At 39.2% G+C, this 20,625-nt stretch overlaps 1 protein-coding gene and 1 pseudogene across 1 annotated transcript in view; one reads left to right on the top strand and one right to left on the bottom strand.

The window, feature by feature from the left end:
* LOC139731401 (uncharacterized) overlaps positions 1-20,625 on the top strand; it is a 66,888-nt gene that overhangs the window by 21,193 nt on the left and 25,070 nt on the right. The gene's annotated exons all lie outside the window — the stretch shown is intronic.
* LOC139731419 (uncharacterized) lies at positions 10,301-13,799 on the bottom strand (annotated as a pseudogene).

The raw sequence follows: 20,625 nt of genomic DNA, 5'->3' as shown, positions 1-20,625 counted from the left end.
GAACTTACCCGAACGGGGTCAGGCTTAACTCGGACTCGGGGATTACTCGGCTTCGCTTTGACGGCGGGATGAGTTGTAATGGTTGTCCCTCTGATTGTACAGTGTTGTCCTATGGGAGCGGCCTGTATAAACTAGCGCTTCGTGTTCTGGCTACTCGCAGTAATGGTCCGAGTTGTTACAACGCGCGCATCAAAAACCTCTTTTGCGCGCATGCAAAATTAGTGTGCACCTATCAAGCACCTCAACAACCAAAGGCGCTTGATAAACAACAACAAAAACTCCAAAGACCGCGCGTCTCAGCAACTGAGGACCGCGCGCTGTCATTTTTGTTTTGTTTTGTACAGGATTACGTTAGCACGCACTTTCCTGTCCATTCAGTTAGGCCTCATTTGGTATTATGCAGTGGCCAGTATGTGGCGATCACTTACTGCGTGTGAATTGTCTGAAGTAGGGTCGAATTTTTCCCGAGACCGAGTTAGTCTGGAGCCTTCTGGAATAAAAGTCGGTTTTCCTACTATTATTATTTTTCTCAAAATACTCCAAACCGACTCATCATTCCGGCAAACCGCGTCAGCCAGGTAAGTTTCTTAGTGGACTCTTTCGATATATTGCAAGCAAAAATGAAATGGTGCTAGACGGGTTCTCAAGCACTTACCGAAACTTAGTTTTCACTTTAATCTTCTTTTGATCTTCAAAGAGCGGTAATTCCCTGCATACACTACATGGTACGCCTGTCTCGGAATTAATGGTTGCCTATGGGTCAGGATGTAGACCCTACAAATTGACGTCTGATGGGAACAATCGTTCTAGAAATCCTATCTAGAAGGAAAATTTATTATAATAAAGCAAGGAAAATGGGAATATCACCAATGTGTCACTATTTTCAATGGCATGGCAATTAAATCCACGGAACACGTTTCCGTCAAGTCACAGTCAGATAGCTCCATGGTCAAATGCAGCACTGTGAAATCCGCATCTTTGGAGCCAATCCAAAAGTTGATTTGACGATCTCATGAATGCTCACCAAGGCTCGACCTTCTTCAAGGTTTTCCTATTGTAGAAAAAAAATAGAAAAGAATGACTCAATACAAGTTGGAAGTAGGATAGGTTTGAGCGCACTTTCCCATTAGGTGTGACAGACAGCTGAATATAGGCTTTTCCAACAAGATCTACAACAATGCATTCAAATGATAACCAAAATTGCGTCGACTTATATTCATAGACATTTTCCCTTCGACAAAATATGTAACACTATAGGCAAACAAAGCCCACGAGACCGACACTAGGCAAAGAAGGCCCACGAGACCGACAGGATGAACAGCATTATCTACAAACCAATAGAGAGTGCGTAATATGTAGACAATTTGTCCTGGGGGTTTCACACCGGGCTTTGGGTAACTATACACAGCCCAGCCGCTGTATAAATAGCGACAGGGCTGTACCGGAGCGGCCCACTAACACAGAGCAAGCTCAGCGTGAATTTTACGATCGCGTTGAATTTTGATACTTGGCATCATTTCTTGTCATCATTTCTTGTCACCTCAAACTCATTAAATGTAATCTTCATTAATGACACCCATACATAGCTATGTTATCGATATTGACATACACATTTTACAACTTTTACCGATGAAGGCGGTTTCGTGGGAGCATGACCGTGCTTTCTAACTCTCCCATGCGAAGACGCAAACACATAAACGTGCACATTAATCACTGTGTTTTACTTCATTTACAAGCATATCAAAGCCACGAAACCGGTAATTACAATTTGTGCCAGCTTAGATGCATTTAATGTCATAAGCAGCTGGGTAGTTGGCATTTTTTTTTTCAGAGGAGGTTGAATCCGAGCAATGGATTAATTGTTTTAATTTCAAGTCATTGTATCACCTTCCCATTTTGTTTGTCTGTCTTTCTCTCTAGTGTCTCTCTCTATCTCTCTTCCAATCTTTTTTGGAGGATCACTATGGACTTTAGATTTAGATTTTATTCGACTCTTCCGACCCCATCCCGGGGTATGAGAGTACAACACATAAATACAAGATATGGTTATAACAATATCAAAAAATACATGTTTGTGACATATTACAATGATGTATATAAAATAGTCTATACCTACAAAACATATATACAGTGATATACACAGTGGCGTATCTAGGGAAAACGGCGCCCGGGGCAAGTGCGAAAATTGCGCCCCTAATTTCTGAAAAAGTGTTCAACCCCAACCCCATCCCGGTAGGGACTTTAAAAAAGTCCACATGATAATTATGCTTTTTCAAACACTTAAAAGGGGTCTTTTGAGGGTGATTTAAATGTAATAAATTTTGATAAATTTTGACGAGCGAGCGCAGCGAGCGAGCCGAAAATTTTTGTATATTTCCGCGTCATCATCACGTTTTGTTCTTATTTTCTTCTTTTTTTTTGATAAATTTTGGCGAGCGAGCGCAGCGAGCGAGCCGACAATTTTTGTATTTCAGCTTACAAAACATGGAATTCTTGTAACTTTTTGCCTATTAAATCTTACAGTTCTAATCAAGATATAGTGACGGCCTTAAAGATAACGATTTATACCAACAAACTGAGGCGAGCATGTTGATAAATTTTGGCGAGAGCGAGCGCAGCGAGCGAGCCGAAACTTTTGTATTTCAGCTTACAAAACATGGAATTGTTGTCATCTTTTTGCCTATTAAATCTTACAGTTCTAATCAAGATATAATGACGGCCTTATAGATAACGATTTATACCAACAAACTGAGGCGAGCATGTTGATAAATTTTGGCGAGAGCGAGCGCAGCGAGCGAGCCGAAAATTTTTGTATTTCAGCTTACAAAACATGGAATTGTTGTCATTTTTTGCCTATTAGATCTTACAGTTCTAATCAAGATATAGTGACGACCTTATAGATAACGATTTATACCAACAAACTGAGGACTTGAAAAATCACTTTAAATTAGTACGCACGAGTGAGCCGAAATTTGTATATTTCCGCGCCATCATCGATCACGTTTTGTTCTTATTTTTTTTTAATTCTGGCGAGCGAGCGCAGCGAGCGAGCCGAAAATTGCTGTATTTCAGCTTACAAAACATGGAATTCTTCTCTCTTAATTTCTAGGATTTATTTTTAAGTCCTAAGGATTTATTGCTTTAAGTCCTAGCGGACTGTAAATACAGACAAAACCTTAGGACTTAAAAGTAAGTCTTAGCTAGGATTTAAAAATTTAAGTCTATGTTCGACTTAAATTTCAAGTCTATAGGATTTACTTTTTAAGTCTTATTAGATTACATTTAAATCTTTCTTAGACTTGTTTTTAGAATAAATCCAGCTTGGATTTAAACGACGAAAGACTTATTTTAAGCCTTCCTTGGATTTATTTCAAATAAATCCATCATGGATTTAAACTCAGACTACTGAAAATGACAGCCAATTGATGCACTTTCTTCACATGTAAAGGTCTATTTATTTTAACAAAATCAAACTGATGCATTTTTCACAAAGAACGATAAGTTACAAAATATACAGATGATTGTCATACACATGTAGGCTCCAGAAAAAAATGAAATACCACATGATGAAAACAGAGCATATTTTGCAATAGTCTCAGATGGTCACATCTTCACATTCATGTTACTGATGCTTCTTTCACTGTGTTCTGTAAACAAGTTACTAGACGACTGGAACCTTCATTGCCAAATAGATTACTTTTTTTCACTTTTTTTTTTTTAAATCTTGCAAGATGACTCCATACGACTCGATTCACTTTCATTTTATGTATTTCTTTCCCTGGTGAGCATCGTTAAGTCGTAAGATGGAAACTATGAACAAATATAAGATTATATACGAATTCTAATAACTTAAATTTTAGAAATGATGCCGTGTAATAAATAATACAGCCTCCATTAAGCTGACGTTTAGATTTACACGCTTTGTACGTCCCATGCATGCAATTTAAAGAATTATTTGATTTTTTGGAATGATGCATAGTATAAATTTAATCAAGAGGGAAGTAAAGGCCAAAATTAGTGTAATCACATTAGAAAAGAGAAGAAATTTCCCTACACAGAATGGTGTAAAGACTATGAAAATCAGCTACGAAATAAGGAAGATATGCCTCTTTTCAATTTCACACATTTCCAGAAAACAGATCTTGTCCAGTCTTTATGAACGTCCAAATGAGGGAATTGATGATGTCATTCCTTCAAAATATTTTTACACTTTTCACCTGCATGTATTTGCATATTCATACGGACTAGTCAAGAAATGTTTTCTGAAAACGTGTTACATTTCCTTATTTCTTACCAGACTTCCCTAATTTTTCCACTATTCCGTAGGGAAAATTTACAATTGAATCCAAACTGTATTACATACAACAGTAGGGAGCAAGATCTATGTAAACTCTGAAGTAAATTCACCTTAAAACATTAAGAAGCTCAAATAACAATTAACATTCTAAACTTACTTCTAAAATTCCTTGAATATCGATTGTCTGAAATGGATTTACATAAGTACATTTCCATACTGCATTTTGGTAGACAAAATGTTTGACAAAAGAATATACAAATTCCTGCTTAATCTATTGATATTTCAGAATCCATCTCAACTGATGACAGGGAACCATCTCAAGAGACTGTTCAAGTGAGATGGACCACTAGTTTCTTAATTACTTTGATGTCATATCTCGTAACAAAGCACTATGTTGAAGTGATGCAATCTGAATTTTTAACTAGAATTATCATTCATTGTGATTAATATACCCCCACCCACAACTGAGGGAGTTAGCTCAACCAGGATTATTTTTTCTTACTTTTTAATAAAGAAAAAAAATTACCATGGCAATGCACTGTTCCACCTCTCAAATCAAGTGCTCAAGAAATGAGTGAGCAAGATAAATAAACTGACGATTTCTATGGTTTTTACTAAAAATTGTGTAACCATGGCAACACAATGTTGGACATTAAGAAAAAAATGAAGTTTGCACAACTATAGGCCCTATATCATAGCCGTCATATGTGCCAAATTTCAAGCTAAATGCTAAAAGGGTGAGGGGTTTAGTTGAATTCACATTAGTGTATCATTTTCATGCAAAATATACTGTTACCATGGCAACACATTTTCCACACTGACAAAAGATTTTTTGCACATCTAGGTAATGTAGAGGTAACATGTGCCAAATTTGAAGCCAAAATGCTCTAAACAGAGACAGGAGAATCGAAATGTTTGTATGATTTTCATTGAAAATGCACCGTTACCATGGCAACACATTGTTTAACAATGATGAAATATGAAGTTTGCATATTTCTGAACTACAATGGTTGCATGTGCCAAATTTCAAGCCAAATGCTCAAAGACTGAGGGAGTTACCTGAATCCAAAATATTTTTGTATGATTTTCATTCAAACTATGTTGTTACCATGGCAACACAATGATCAACAATGACGAAAGGTTAAGTTTGCACATGTACGTACCATAGTGGTCAGGTGTGCCAAATTTCAAGCTAAATGCTCAAAGACTGAGGTTGTTACATGAATCCACAATATCTTTATATGCATTTTAGTGAAAAGATGCTGTTACCATGGCAACGCATTGTTCACCATTGATGAAAGATTAAGTTTGCACATCTATATGCTAAAGTTGTTGCATGTGCCAAATGTCAAGCCAATTACTCAAAGAGTGAGGGAGTTAACTGAATCCACAATATGTTTGTATGATTTTCATTCAAAATATGCCGTTACCATGGCAACACATTGATCGACACTTACGAAAGAATACGTTTACACATCTACATACCACAGTGGTCTTTTGTGCCAAATTTCTAGCTAAATGCTCGAAGACTAAAGGAAGTTAGCTGAATCCACAATATTTTTGTATGTTTTTTGGTTTTAAAAAAGCTGTTACCATGGCAACGCATTGCTCACCACATTGTTTCCATATCTATATACCATAGTGGTCATGTGTGCCAAATTTCAAGTCAAATGCTCTAAATTTGTTTAAGGTGCCCATCTGCGCTGAATCTATCCTTCCTCGTGGGTTCAAGCACATATTTTGGCTGGAAAACCAAAGTTTATTTCTTTATAAATAGAGAGTTTCATATTAAAGTGTTTAGCCACAACGTCATAATGAAAATAGCAACAAATCAGCGCTCAATAAATGTGATGGACAATGGCTCAACAACACTGTGGGAGTGATGCAAATTAGGTAATCGTTGAATAATTACAAAAGTGTTCAGGGGAACTTAAACTTTCTTCTTTCAATTTAAATCAATGCGGATCTGGCATTACTTTTTTTTTCATCATCAACCAGACATAATATACAGAAAACAAGCCAAAGATGAACAGTAAATAAATTGAAACTGGACATGTATAAAAACTTGAAATATTGCAAAAGTGAGGCACACACATACATGATAGCACCTCTAAAGGAAACATTGCGGCATTAACTTTCCTTATTGTGTTATTTTCATTTAAAAATGCACACAAAAAAATTACAAGGAAACTTTACTACAACCAGGGCATGACAGACATGCTTCTTGTGTGCATGGATTTGTAGCTCAATATACATGGAAAAGTGAGGCACACATAACATAACTCAATATCCATGAGTCAAACATTATGCATGATAGTATCTTCAAAGGAAACATTGCAGCATTTTACCTGTGTTACTTTGATTTAAGAATTCACCGAAAATTAAGAAAACTTTGCTGCACATCAGGGCAAGTCAGATATGCTTCTTGTGTGCATGGGTTTGTGGCACAATGTCGAAAAATCTTACTAGCATCATACACTGACGTGTTCTTGAAGTTCGTGGCTAATGCCCAGAACGAAGCCCTCACTTGGGATTGTAGCAGTACATGAATATGCCGCCACAAAATCAAAGAATGCTTCAAGCACCCAAGCATATTTGACGATGAAGACACAGTGGGCTTTAAAGAGTCTGTCAAATTCTTGCTTCCGGTCATCTCCAGCCTGGACTTAGTATGGTCTTGTCCAGGATGAGAAAATACTGGATGTACGTCTAGTCACTCCCTTATCTGACTAAGCAGGGCTGGCTGAAGGTGGCATCTTTAGCATCACTGAACTTCGCGCTTCTCGCTCGTGATGTATACGTTTCGCGCGGATCAACTTGGCGTTTCCCGTTTGCTAGGGCTTTCAGGTGGGAGAATCTCCAGATCAGAAGATGCTTTGGGCTGGGGTTGGAGTCTCTGCATCAGCAATGCCATGAACATTGGTTCCTACCTGAAAAGAGATTAAACATGTATAGCACTACTGATATTTCGAACTAAATTTCACTTGAATCGTTTGAGCAAATGACAAAGGCTACAATTATTATCAAATAAACTTTGCATCACATAGAGGGAAGTTAAGTTCTCAGTGAGAGGGCACTCTGGAGGGAAAAAATGTTAAAATATAATTTTACATATTGATCTTAAATACAATGTACTAATAACATATTCATCACATAACTTTTAGTTTGTGATGTACAAGTAAATATTTCTGATATATTTCGGAACATATTATTTTAAAACATTTTGTCTCATCTGGTAAACCTCAAAGCCTTGAAAAAAGTTCCCAGAAATCAGATTACTTTTTGCCATCATCGGGGTGGGGCCTACTTGATATTTACATGTTCCAGACTCATAAGATATTTGATGTACATATTATTACAAATCAATAGAAGTCAGCATGCATTTTTAATCCGTAATTTAATGAATTTAAAAGAAAACTGTCAAAACACGGTAGATACCCCTACACAATACTCATTGCTGAATGTTCTAAAGTTTGTTTGAGAAGAATCGCTTCAAAAACACTGATATATCAGAGAAGAAAACTTTGTATTTCTCACGACAGCATGAGAAATTCAGATTTTTAAATTCCACCTGTTACTGAGTACATGCAGATTCTACACGAGTCTTGCTTTGTAAGATACGAAGCTCAAATATTCTTCTCTAAACATGAGCTGGTACTTAAAAGCCCAATGAAACATGCATATTGATAATTCTCAAAATTGGAAGCTCAATGATTTGATCATAAACTGATTTCAAGTCTATAAACATTAAGCATATACTGTACTTACAGGCACATAGTCATTCTGCACCAGGTACTGCTGGGCATCCCTCGGGAGCATGAGAGGTCCTCTCCCTTTCTTCTACATGGGGATGTTGGGTCTGTGAAGCATCGCTGCAAGTAGTGACATTCCACAAAATTCCTATAGAATGGAACACAATACAATTTTTTTTTCAACTTTAAGTATTTCACCCATTCTCTTTAACATATTAGATATGACGTATTGTATCAGCTCTGACAATCCCTAACATTCAGTTTTCGACTTATTATCAATATCAGTCTATGAAGAGCAAACTTTCCTGAAAGGTGTAATAGCAATGAAGCATAAACAAATGAGTAAGTTTTACTCTCACACTTTGGACAGAAATTGTTCCAGTAATTATAATCAATGCCACAAGATCTATGAGGATTGGCGGAAGGACTTACTGTCTCCATGTCTTCACATCTTCTTACGATGTCTTGCAACTAAGGGTGGTTTCGCTTGGCAAGTGCAAGATTCTATTGACGTAAAATGGCCCCCATCTGTTCACCATCTCCTGCACTTTTCTCGGTACAACTGGGCAAAGTCCGCATTGATGTGAAAATAAACATAAAAACTGTGAAATATCAGTGATCAGGAAGTGGAAAATGAAAAACAGAAACGCTTGACAAAAAAAAAAAAGGAAGAAAACAAATATGCTTCGGGGGTATATAAACGGTCGCCATAGCCACATTTCTAGATTTTTATGTAATTAATTATTTCTTATTGGTCTCGAGGGTTGTAGTTCATGCTGGAGGAAAAAATGAGACCGATATCTCTGATTTTTGTTTCAGATGTTATCGTTCAAATCAATTTTTAGAAATACCAGGGATGTCTTGCATATCTAAACACCAAGAAGGGATAGTCCTGACAGAGTACTCCTTGGAGTACAAATTATACAAATAACAGGTAATTTGCATTCCCTTTATCTTAAAAAATATTAAAAGTAAAAAATAAAAAAGGCCTCATATATTGTAAAACTTCACTACATTCTCTCACTGATGTATGTGATGCTTAATGCATACATCTCAGCCAGAAGTGTAGATCTGTAGAATTTTTAAGTCTAGATCCTTCTACTCAAACACAGATCACCACATTGATTATGCTACAAAGAGAAAGACTGGAGTAGAATACCTTTATCCAGGTGCGAAATCTTGTTCCATTGCACGAGTTAATCCCATACATTATTTGTTTCACACAACGCCTTCAACAATAACACTAACAGACTTACTAGTTCAAGAAAGAGTCTTGAATTCAGTGCAGAAATGGCAACCATAAGGCCTAGGTGTCCAGGCCTACTACTGAGTGGTAGTAATAATAGTAGAAGTATTTTCATGGAATGCAAATCAGTAGCACATTCACATTACATACACATGTACGCAGCCGAGTGCAAGTAGCATTGAAGTTGATTATTCCAGTAAAATGAGTGACATGATGCACGCTTGATAGTAAGAGTGTTGAGTGCACACGCCAAAGGTAATTGTTTATTGTGACATCAGACTCAGTAGACCTAGTCATGCAATGGAACAGAAACTGTTTATTGATTGTAGACCCCCTATTTTAATATGGGAGTCAATGGAAATTGGTGATGTCAGCCAATATGGCCCATGCGATAGAAGTTTTTACAGTTCAGAGCTTGACGCCACTGCACTGGCATTGCAACATTGGCGCCCTAAACCCTGGGGCGCTCATCACACAGGGGGCTTCGTGTTTGGGCAGTTCTATTGTAGCGCCCATAGGGTCTACGTACTATTGGTGGCCTAAACACAACGTTAAAAATAAAACCCATCTAACAGCATATGCCCTACATTTTATCACAGCATAGTGGGGCATGATAAGGCCTAGAACTGTGCCTTTCTACGTAGAAATTGATAAATTAAACCTTACAAGAGTGTAAGAAGGGGTGAACTGACACTAACTTGTTACTGTTACTCATTGTTAGACGACAGTTAGGCCTACGCTACAGTAGCCTGTTATGCCCATAGCTTTACCTTTCAGTCAAGACACCAACATCGTAAATCATTGGGTAGAATGGGCGCTTTATAAGAGTCCCTGTATTATTACACTTGTACTTGCAGTTTCACCGAAATAGAGCCCCCACAATACTAGTATAACGTTAGCCTACATGTAACTTGTTACAATGTTTGGATAGATACATTAGCCATGAACAGCTAACGTTAGCACTGGCGCTTCAGGGATGGACAGCGCTGTATACAGCGTCAAGGCTTAAACTCGCCAAAAATGTAGGGCGGTTAGTGCACATCTTTACATCTTTTATCTTTGGTTACCGAGTCCCAGAGTTATCAAACACATTCTTAAGCACTCATACAGTAATATGCTCACCTTTAAGCAACTTGGTCAAGCTTCCGTCAGATCATGCCCTCAGAAAACTCCGGCCTGCATGACTTCTGCCTTCAAGACCAACTCAACTGTTCGAGTCAATAGCGTTTGTTTGCAAATGGTCGAAGGTACAAGTACTATATATAGTAGGGTTGGGGGTACCACGTATCGACACCCTAAGGATCTGTAGCTTGTTTATTCTAAAAATATAATACAAATCCGCCTAATTCTTACCTCAAATATGCCATAAATACTGCAGTTTTGAATGTCGTGACCGTCTCGTTGATTATGAATCTCCGTTTTAAAATAGCGCAATTTTAGTGCGTGCGTTCCGTTTTCTTCGCGCAGCTAAAAAGGGAACCTTGCGATCGACACCCCCTCTCCTCCATAGGTATACACGTGAATTTCACAGCATAGGTATACACGTGAATTTCACAGGCCATAGGTAATACACGTGAATTTCACAGCCATGCGTCGTTACTGATCGGATGTGTAATTTTTAGCTTGGTTTGTTTGAGTTTGATTTTCGTTTCTTCGTTTTTATTGTTTTTATAGCTAATGACACTTAATCCCGCGCGTACTTTTTTGTTCTATACGCAAACAGCCATGATACGCAGGGTGTCGATGGGAAGGTGCCCTGTCGATAGGTGGTGCCCCAACCATACATGTACAATGTACATATTGTGCACTGAATGTGTGTGTATGACTACGCTATCTAGCATCGCATGAAGCAAAGTGATGGCCAGCGCCAATTTCGGTTTTAGGCGGTTCAAGATAGCGCATGACGTCATTTACAAGTCATCTGATTGGCTGAAAGTTTAAGTCCTTGTTAGATTTAGATTGCGAACAGCTTCGACACTCAACTTTTAATCGAAGCCACCTAAAATAAGTCTTAAAGACTTAAAATATTTTAAGTCGTAAGAAAGATTTAAAATTTAAGTCCTAGAAATTAAGAGAGTTGTCAGTTTTTGCTTATCAAATCTTACAATTCTAATCCAGATATAGTGACGGCATTATAGATAACGATTTATACCAACGAACTGAGGACTTGAAAAAAATACTTGAAAAAAAAATAAGTACGCGCGAATGAGCCGAAATTTGTATATATCCGCGTCATCATTACGTTTTGTTCTTATCTTGTTCGAGTTTGTTTTTTGCGCCCCCCCCCCCGTATGTTCGACACCTTTGGCGCCCTCGTTTGATCAAATGGGCGATCGCTTCAGAACGAAAGAAATAAAATTGCAGCCGCTGCTCCGTGTAATATTTTGCCTTCTAACGATGGCATGTGCGAACACAATATGCATTGTCATTTTGTCCGCGTCATCATCACGTTTTGTTCTTATCTTCGTTTTATATATATATAAATTTTTGCGAGCAGTTAGCGAGCGCAGCGAGAGAGCCAAAATTTCAGCTTACATAACACGGAATTCTTGTGTGAACACAATAAACATTGTCATTTTTTGTTTTTATCTTGTTTGATTTAGTTTTCTCCCTCCCGGTCTGGGCGAGGTTTTTTTTTTTTTTCTTCTTCTTCTTCTTCTTCTATTTTTTTTCTTCTTTCTTTCTTTTTCTTCGTTTTTTTTTTCTTCGTTTTTTTTTTCGTTTTTTCGTTTTCGGCGCCCCCAAGGAGTGGCGCCTGGGGCACGTGCCCCCCTTGCCCCCCCCCCCCCCTAGATACGCCACTGGATATACAAATTGGCAAGCAAGGTTAACTAATCGTATGAACCATACGACCAAACAATCGTGACATACAACTACAAAATATATACTAGAGATCGAGTATCACTGGATGCTTAATTTTTCTACCACTACGAGTTACAATATTTTCTTTCTTGACAACAGTACACTCAACTTGTTCAGGCTTCTGCAAATTTGCAAAATATGACATGATCAGCCTCACAAATAATACTAATCTTTTAAGCTGTCCTAAATGCGAGCATGAAAATAATCTGGACATGTGTAATGAGCATGGACGTTTAACCAAATAATGATTGCTTAAATATAACTGCCTTTCCTTTTCAAAGAAGGGGCATACGAAAACATAGTGAAATTCATCATCCGTTTCATGCCTATCACAACAAGGGCATTGAACATCCCTTTCATCAAATGACTGTACAAATCTTCTATCATTAACTGGCAACTGATTTGACCTACATCTAAAACGACTCAATGAAATTCTATCCCTCTTACTCAACTGGACTAAATACCTTTCAAAGAGACTATTCGTCTTAAAAATCCTATAATTTAAACATACTCTATTTGACCAAACATTTGCCATCAAATCCTGTTTAGACATATCACTTAATCTCAGCTTCAAGGTGCTCAATATCCAGTTATTACTAAATCCTTCCCCTTTTCTTAGCCATACAACACCAAGACCAGTATTGTTTAAAATTTCCTCAATATGAGATATCCACTTAGATACAAAAGTCGTGTCATGTTGACTTATTAATCTTTGGAGTGTATAAAACCTGAATGAATATTTAGCAGAAGAACCCTTTATGATCCTCAGCCAAAAGCTAACCATACGATATTTAACAGTATTAGCCAGTCGTGTTCTCCCGGTTTCTGCATATACCATACAATCTGGTGTAAATTTATTTACACATAACAACGATTTCAAGAATTTCCTATGAAAAATTTCGATTTGACACAAATCCTCAAAACCCCAAACTTCACACCCGTACAATAGTATTGGTAACACTAACTGATCAAACAGTTCGCATTGAATATCCACAGGAAGCTTGAGTTTCTGAACCTTTAGTGACATAGAAAAAAAGTGCTTTCCTTGCCTGTGTCACCTGTTTAGAAATAGCCTTCTTAAAACTTCCATTGTAATTAAATTGAATACCTAAATAAACAAAATCATCCACTACATCAAGTTTGTCTTCACCAAAACTGAACAATGGAAAGTTACGTACTTTGCCTCTTGAGAAAATCAGGACTTTAGTTTTTGTAGTATTGACACTTAACTTCCAATCATACAATATCCATGCAATGCATTCAAAGCCAACTGAAGCTCTTCTGCACTGTCGGCTAAAATAAGAGTGTCGTCTGCATACAACAATGTATATAAATGTATAAAAAGATCCTCATTGACTTCTTTGTCTAAAATATCAACACAAACTTTTTCAAACAAAAACTGCAGTCCCTTGAAACGGCAACTCAAAAACGATTCAAAATCATTGAGATATAATGCAAAAAGCAGAGGCGATAAATTTTCACCCTGCCGTACACCAACATTGCACTGAAAAGCCTCAGAATGTTGACCACCTACTAATACACAAGATTTGGCTTGAGCATACATATTCTTTATAACTGTAAACACCTTACCATCCACCCCAGACCTCAACATTTTATGCCAAAGTGATACCCTATCAACCATATCAAAGGCTTTCTTAAAATCAATGAATGCACAATAAATTCGTTTGCGTTTAGACAAATATATATCAATCAAAGTTTTCAAAACAAAGGCGTGATCCATTGTAGAATATCCAGCCCGAAAGCCAGCTTGTTCTTCTCCAAGCATACCTTGATTATTAAGGTAAGTTGTTATCCTATGATTCAAAATAGAAGTGAATAACTTCCCCAAACAGCTTAAAAGTGTTATTCCAAGATAATTATCTGGGTCTGTATCCCTTCCCTTTTTCTTAAAAATTGGTACTATAGTACCGAGACACCAGTCTTTTGGAACTAAACCACTTTCCAAAATTATATTAAAGTACATTGTAATACAATCCAAAACACGACTTGAACAATGTTTTAAAAATTCATTCCTATAATCAAATCAATACCACATGCCTTATTATTCCTTAACTTCTGAACCATCTTAATGACTTCATCAATTACAATTGGTGCATTAACTCATTATTACCTGCTGATCCATCCAAATCATACGCTGGAACTGAAATTAAATTTCGAACCGAATTCAGTTTACTAAAATGACGCACAAAATCGACCAAAGGAGCTCTCCGCAGTTGGTCCGCACCTGACAGTATCTAGCGCGTAGTTGCCCGGAGGTGCTCACGCAAGTCCGATTTAACCGCAGCCAAGTTTTGAGCATGACCAAAACTTTTTCCGGGTGAGTCACGGGAATGCCCGTAGAGGTCCACGCAGAACGCCAGTAGGAGACCCTTAGCGGCAGTACTTCCCAGGCAATTCCCACGCAGGTACTTCGCAGTCCCGTATGCAGCCAAGATAATGAAATTTTGTGAGATTTCAGCCATTCCATTAGAGGAATTCCTTCACTAAGTTGTCAGCCCCCACGCGACTGGTACAAAGGTCACACAGTATACTCGCAAGTATAACCCGTCCAGCAAGTAAGGGACATGCGCTGACTCGCACAAATCCTTTTCCGCCCTCAGGAATGTCCGGTATGCTAGAAAATCCCTACACGTAACAAGCCCGAGTAGCTTGCCCGGAAAGGTGTGACAGGGCCTAAACACGGTTGCGGGTAAAAAAATATGCTTGCGCACCTCCGGGCGACTACTTTTGAGATACATGCTAGGTACTGTCATGTGCGGATATCTACGGGGACCTCCGGGTAGTCAAAATTGTTCTTTGCAAGTCGCACGCAAGGCTGGCGTGACACGGCCTTTACGGCCATTCAGTATTTCTAGCATACCGGACATTCCTGAGGGCGGAAAAGGATTTGTGCGAGTCAGTGCATGTGTTTTACCTGCTGGACGGGTTATACTTGCGAGTATACTGTGTGACCTTTGTACCAGTCGCGTGGGGGCTGACAACTTAGTGAAGGAATTCCTCTAATGGAATGGCTGAAATCTCACAGAATTTCATTATCTTGGCTGCATACGGGACTGCGAAGTACCTGCGTGGGAATTGCCTGGGAAGTACTGCCGCTAAGGGTCTCCTACTGGCGTTCTGCGTGGACCTCTACGGGCATTCCCGTGACTCACCCGGAAAAAGTTTTCGTCATGCTCAAAACTTGGCTGCGGTTAAATCGGACTTGCGTGAGCACCTCCGGGCAACTACGCGCTAGATACTGACAGGTGCGGACCAACTGCGGAGAGCTCCTTGGAGTAAATTTGTTTCCCCGCAAGTCAAGCCGCAGAAGTTCCCCCGTACAGCTGGTATCTCACTGAGCGGCGAACGTTTGCGAACGTAGCGAATTTGAGATTCGCCAACTTTTCTGACGAATGTTTGCGAAAAATCAAAGTTCGCTTCTGCCATTAGCGACAGTTAGCGACTTTTAGCGATGTTTAGCGACAATTAGCAACACTTTAGCGAATGTTTGCGAAAGTGTTTGCGAACACAGGTGGCGACTATTAGCGAATGTTAGCAAATGTTAGCGACAATTTTGCAAATGTTAGCGACAGTTTTGCAAATATTAGCAACTGTTTGCAAATCCTTTGCGACAATTTTGCGAATGTTCTTGGACCTAGAAAAGTACCAGGCGATTGTGTATAGTAAGACCCATAAAACGACATAAAACCTTCCACTGAATTCAGATCTCTTGTGACAACCGTTCAAGATGGATTTCCAGGATATGGAAATAAATTTCTGCCAAGAAGAGGCTCAAGGTGTTGCTATCCTTGAAGAGCTGCTTTGTCAGGCTGCTGCTACAGCTATTAATTGTGCAGCATAAGAGAAATAAAATAAAGAAAAACAAGAAAGGAAGAAGAAAAGAAAGAGAGTCAGAGAGTGCTTGTTGCAGAGGACAGACTTTAGTCAATATGAAAAGCTTTTGAAGCAATTACAATCATGATGGGGATGTCAAGAGCTTCAAGAACTTTCTTAGAGTGGAACCTTGTCTGTTTCAGAAGCTTTTATATAGGAACCATGTGGTTACTGGTCTTGTTCGCTAGCAGTGGCGAATCATATAAAAATGTTAGCGACACCGTATTACGACCGTTTGCGAATTCTTACGAGTGTTTTGCGAATGTTTGCGAATGTTTGCAACTGTTAGCGAAAATACAAATTCGCAAAGGTTCGCAAAGAAATTTTGAACATGTTCAAAATTTCTTTGCGACAAGAAAAACTGTTTGCGACAATAAAAACCGTTTGCGAACTTTTTTGCGAATGTAAACGAACCTTTTGCAACCGTTTACGAACCCTGGCGAATTCCCAAATTCGCTACGTTCGCAAACGTTCGCCGCTCAGTGAGATACCCCCTTACGGTATGACAAGGCATGAATGAAAATTGCAAACATTCTTGTTCGCCCGCTGAAAATATTCTACGTGCTGGAAACTACCTCCCCGCCACAAGCCCGCGTTATGGTGTGACACGGCCTTAACTTCCAGTACTCCTGCGGGCTATCCTTTTTAAGTATACGAAGGTGATCATGCAGTGATTTACTATATGCCTTATTCTTCCTTCTCAACAATTTCTTGTAACTACTAGCAACAGTCTTAATGTCGGCCAGCATTTGCTCCTTCTCTCTCATAGGTTTCCCTTTACACTTCCGTTTAATCCTATTTTTGAAATTAAGATAATGCAATCTAGCCTGTACACACTCATTATCAAACCATGGCTTTTGTTCTTTGCGAGGTTTCCTAGGATTACCTATGCTACGAACCTTTTCCTCACAAATACCAACTTCTTTTCCAGCATTCATGAAAATATCACCCAACAACGCACTAAAGCTATCAATATGAGCTTGTGTGGATGACCTTTCTACCACCCTCAATTCACTCAACAAGGCATGAATATTCTGATCAAGCTTTAAACTGAAATCTAATGCCTTTTTACTATCCCACTTAAATGAAACATACTTGACATTCTGAAAGGTTTCATCCCTATGCTCAGACTTATTACCCACAGAATCATCAGAAACTTTAATATTAGAAATCGTCAAATTCAACGGGCAGTGTACATCAGAAATACATTTATCAAAAATATCCACTTCAAAATGAGTGATATATTGAAATAGGCCTGCAGATAGAATGACATAATCAACCACACTTTTTCCACCATTCTTATTGTAACATGCAAAATCCCCAACACCTTTATCACTGCCAAATCTTCCATTCACTATCTTCAAGTCAAGACTCTGGCAAATACTAATAAGTTGCCGACCATTATTATTTACAAAATTATCCATACTATGTCTTTTTGTAACATATCCTTCCTCTTGGAGTAAACTCTTATAATCAATATTGGACTCAGTTGAAAAAAAAAAAAGTATTATCGTATTTTTTAAAATCGTAATGTCTAGTATGGGATATCAAAGAGTGGCCAACAATATCTGATGCGAAACTTCATCTTGCCTCAATCCTATAGCTCACAAATTAAATCTGACAGGTGGTCATTTGTGTGCTATAAATACCGGCTGAGGTCGCTTTGGTCTACATTTGTCTCGTCACACGGCAACCTCTCCATTAAACATTATTTTGCCACTGAGTTGTCATCGTTGCCATAACAGCAAAATTTGAGCGACAACTTCAGAGGTTATTTTTGGAGAGACGAAGGCAGTGCTCTCTCTTCTTCCAGTAAAACCCAGAGGGACGTCTTGTATGAACGGAAGGAATCGATTTGGAATAGGTAGGGTTTATTGAGAATGGACAAAGCCAAGAAATGGATTTCTTGGGTGTATGTGATAAATCTTCGCTTTCTCTTCTTTATATGAAAATGAATTAAACTAGACTTTTATATTCCTAAATCTGTTGAACTTCTTTCCGAGTGGCTGTTACTGTGTACATTGTTGCTAAACATCTTGGGGACATGTTATCATAAGTTAAATTTGCAATAAAAAATCACGAGTAACCATAGTTTGACTTAAGCCAACCGAAACCCACCTAAAATGAGATAAGTATTGAAGAAAACAAAAATTATGCTGATATCACAGAATGATTTGCATATAAATTTACAGCGGAAAGGTCATCTATTGTGTACCAGTCTGTCAAATGTCGACTTGCCATGGCACCATTTAAGTAGGCCTACATGTTTGTTTGTTTGGTTTTTTTTTTTTCAACTGCAAAAAATGTGAGGGGAGAAAAAAATCACAAGGGATTTTAGGCGGAGTGTCATACAAACATTTACAGAACGGGATTGTGATAAAGTCGAGGAATTGAAAATGCTCTTCTGGCGTTCATATTTTATAGCATCATGCAAGCGCACAACTATACAAGGCACAACTTATTCACGCATTGACACTTCAGTGGAGGTGTGTAGAGCCCACTAATCTCAAAATCGCCCACTAATGTCAAAACAACCACTAATGTCATAACACGTCGACGACAAATGTCAAAATTTCCAAATTTACCGTAGGCCTAATGTCATGACGCGTCACAAGGGCGGATCCAGGAATTCCACAAAGGGGAGGCGCCTTTACAAAAATCAAAGGCTGGCGCGACCCTCCCCCTCCCCAATTTTCTTCTTTTTTATTTATGTTGTGTTGACACAATAAAGAGAGGGGGCACTTAAGGGGGATGCGCCCCCTCTATTAAATCCGCGATTGCGTCAATTACAAATATCAGTATTGGATAAACCACAAATGTCATAACCCGTCGACCACAATGTCATATCGCGCCACAGGGGCGGATCCAGGAATTCTGTAAAGGGGGAGGGGGGGGGGGGGGGCGGCGCCTCTACAAAAACTAAAAGCTGGCGCGACACTCCTCCTCCCCCCCCCCCCCAATTTCTTATTTTTGTTTCTGTTGTTTTAACATAATAATTATAGTGATTGTGCACCAGACGGGGATGCGGCCCTTCTCGATCCATCATTGCGTCAACCACAAATGGAAAAACCCATTGCTTCCATTAGAGGGGCGGATCCAGGAATTCCGTAAAGGGGAGGGGAGCCTTTACAAAATGAAAGGCTCCCCTCCCCCTTTTCTTCTTTTTATTTCTGTTGTGTTGACGAAATAAAGAGAGGGGGCTCTAAGGAGGGGGGGGGGGGTGCGCCTCCTCTAAATCCGCCATTGCGTCAACCACAAATGTCAATATTTGATTAACCATAAATGTCATAACACTTCGAACACAAATGTCATAACGCGTCACAGGGGCGGATCCAGTAATTTCGTAAAGAGGGGGGGGGGGGAGCTTTACAAAATCGAAGGCTGGCGCGACCTCCCTTTTCTTATTTTTGTTTCTGTTGGTTTAACCTAATATAGTGAGGGTGCATTAGAGGGGGAAGCGCCCCCTTTCGATCCATCGTTGAGTCAAAATCAAAATCAAAATATGGGAAAACTCATTGCTTGAAATTATGGGGGCGTATCCAGGAATTTTGTAAAGGGGAGGCGTAATTCTTTACAAGAAAGTCAAAGGGTGGCGTGACCTTCCCCCTCCCCATTTTCTTCTTTTTATTTCTGTTTTGTTGACAAAATAGAGAGAGGGGCACTAAAGGGGGATGTGCCCCCTCATAATCCGCGATTGCGTCAACCAAAAGTCAAAATCGGGAATTAACCACAAATGTCAAAACACGTCGACCACAAATATCATATCGCGTCACAGGGGCGGATCCAGGGATTCCGTGAAGGGGGAGGGAGGTCGCCTTTACAAAATCAAAGTCTGGCGCGACACTTCCTCCCCCCCCCCCCTTCTCATTTTTGTTTCTGTTGTTTTAACCTAATAATTATAGTGAGGGTGCACCAGAGGGGGATGCGGCCTCTCTCGATCCATCATTGCGTCAACCACAAATGGAAAAACTCATTGCTTTGCATTACAGGGGCGGATCCAGGAATTCTACAAAGGGGAGGGGCGCCTTTACAAAATGAAAGGCTGGCGCGACCCTCCCCCTTTTCTTCTTCTTATTTCTGTTGTGTTGACAAAATGAAGACTTGGGCACTAAGGGGGTGCGCCTCCTCTAAATCCGCAATTGCGTTAACCGCAAATATCAATATTGGATTAACCACAAATGTCATAACACTTCGAAAACAAAATAATGTCATAACGCGTCACAGGGGCGGATCCAGTAATTCCATAAAGGGGGGGGGGACTTTACAAAATCAAAGGCTGGCGGGACCCCCCCCCCCCCCTTTTCTTATTTTTGTTTCTGTTGTTTTAACCTAACATAGTGAGTGTGCACCAGAGGGGGAAGCGCCCCCTCTCGATCCATCATTGCGTCAACCACACATGAAAAACTCATTGCTTGCATTACAGGGGCGTATCCAGGAATTCCGTGAAGGGGAGGCGCCTTTACAAAATCAAAGGCTCGCGCGACACCGCCCCATTTACTTATTTTCATTTTCTCTTGTTTTAATAAAATATATAGAGGGGCACCATAGGGGATGCGCCCCCTCTCGATCTTTTT

This window comes from Diadema antillarum, unplaced genomic scaffold, assembly GCF_040938485.1.
Source record: "Diadema antillarum isolate AM-2024a unplaced genomic scaffold, OU_Dant_1.0 seq00000369_RagTag, whole genome shotgun sequence".
In the NCBI taxonomy this organism is placed as follows: Eukaryota; Metazoa; Echinodermata; class Echinoidea; order Diadematoida; family Diadematidae; genus Diadema; species Diadema antillarum.
The sequence above is the reverse complement of the archived record's forward strand: the minus strand, read 5'-3'. Positions and strand labels throughout refer to the sequence as shown.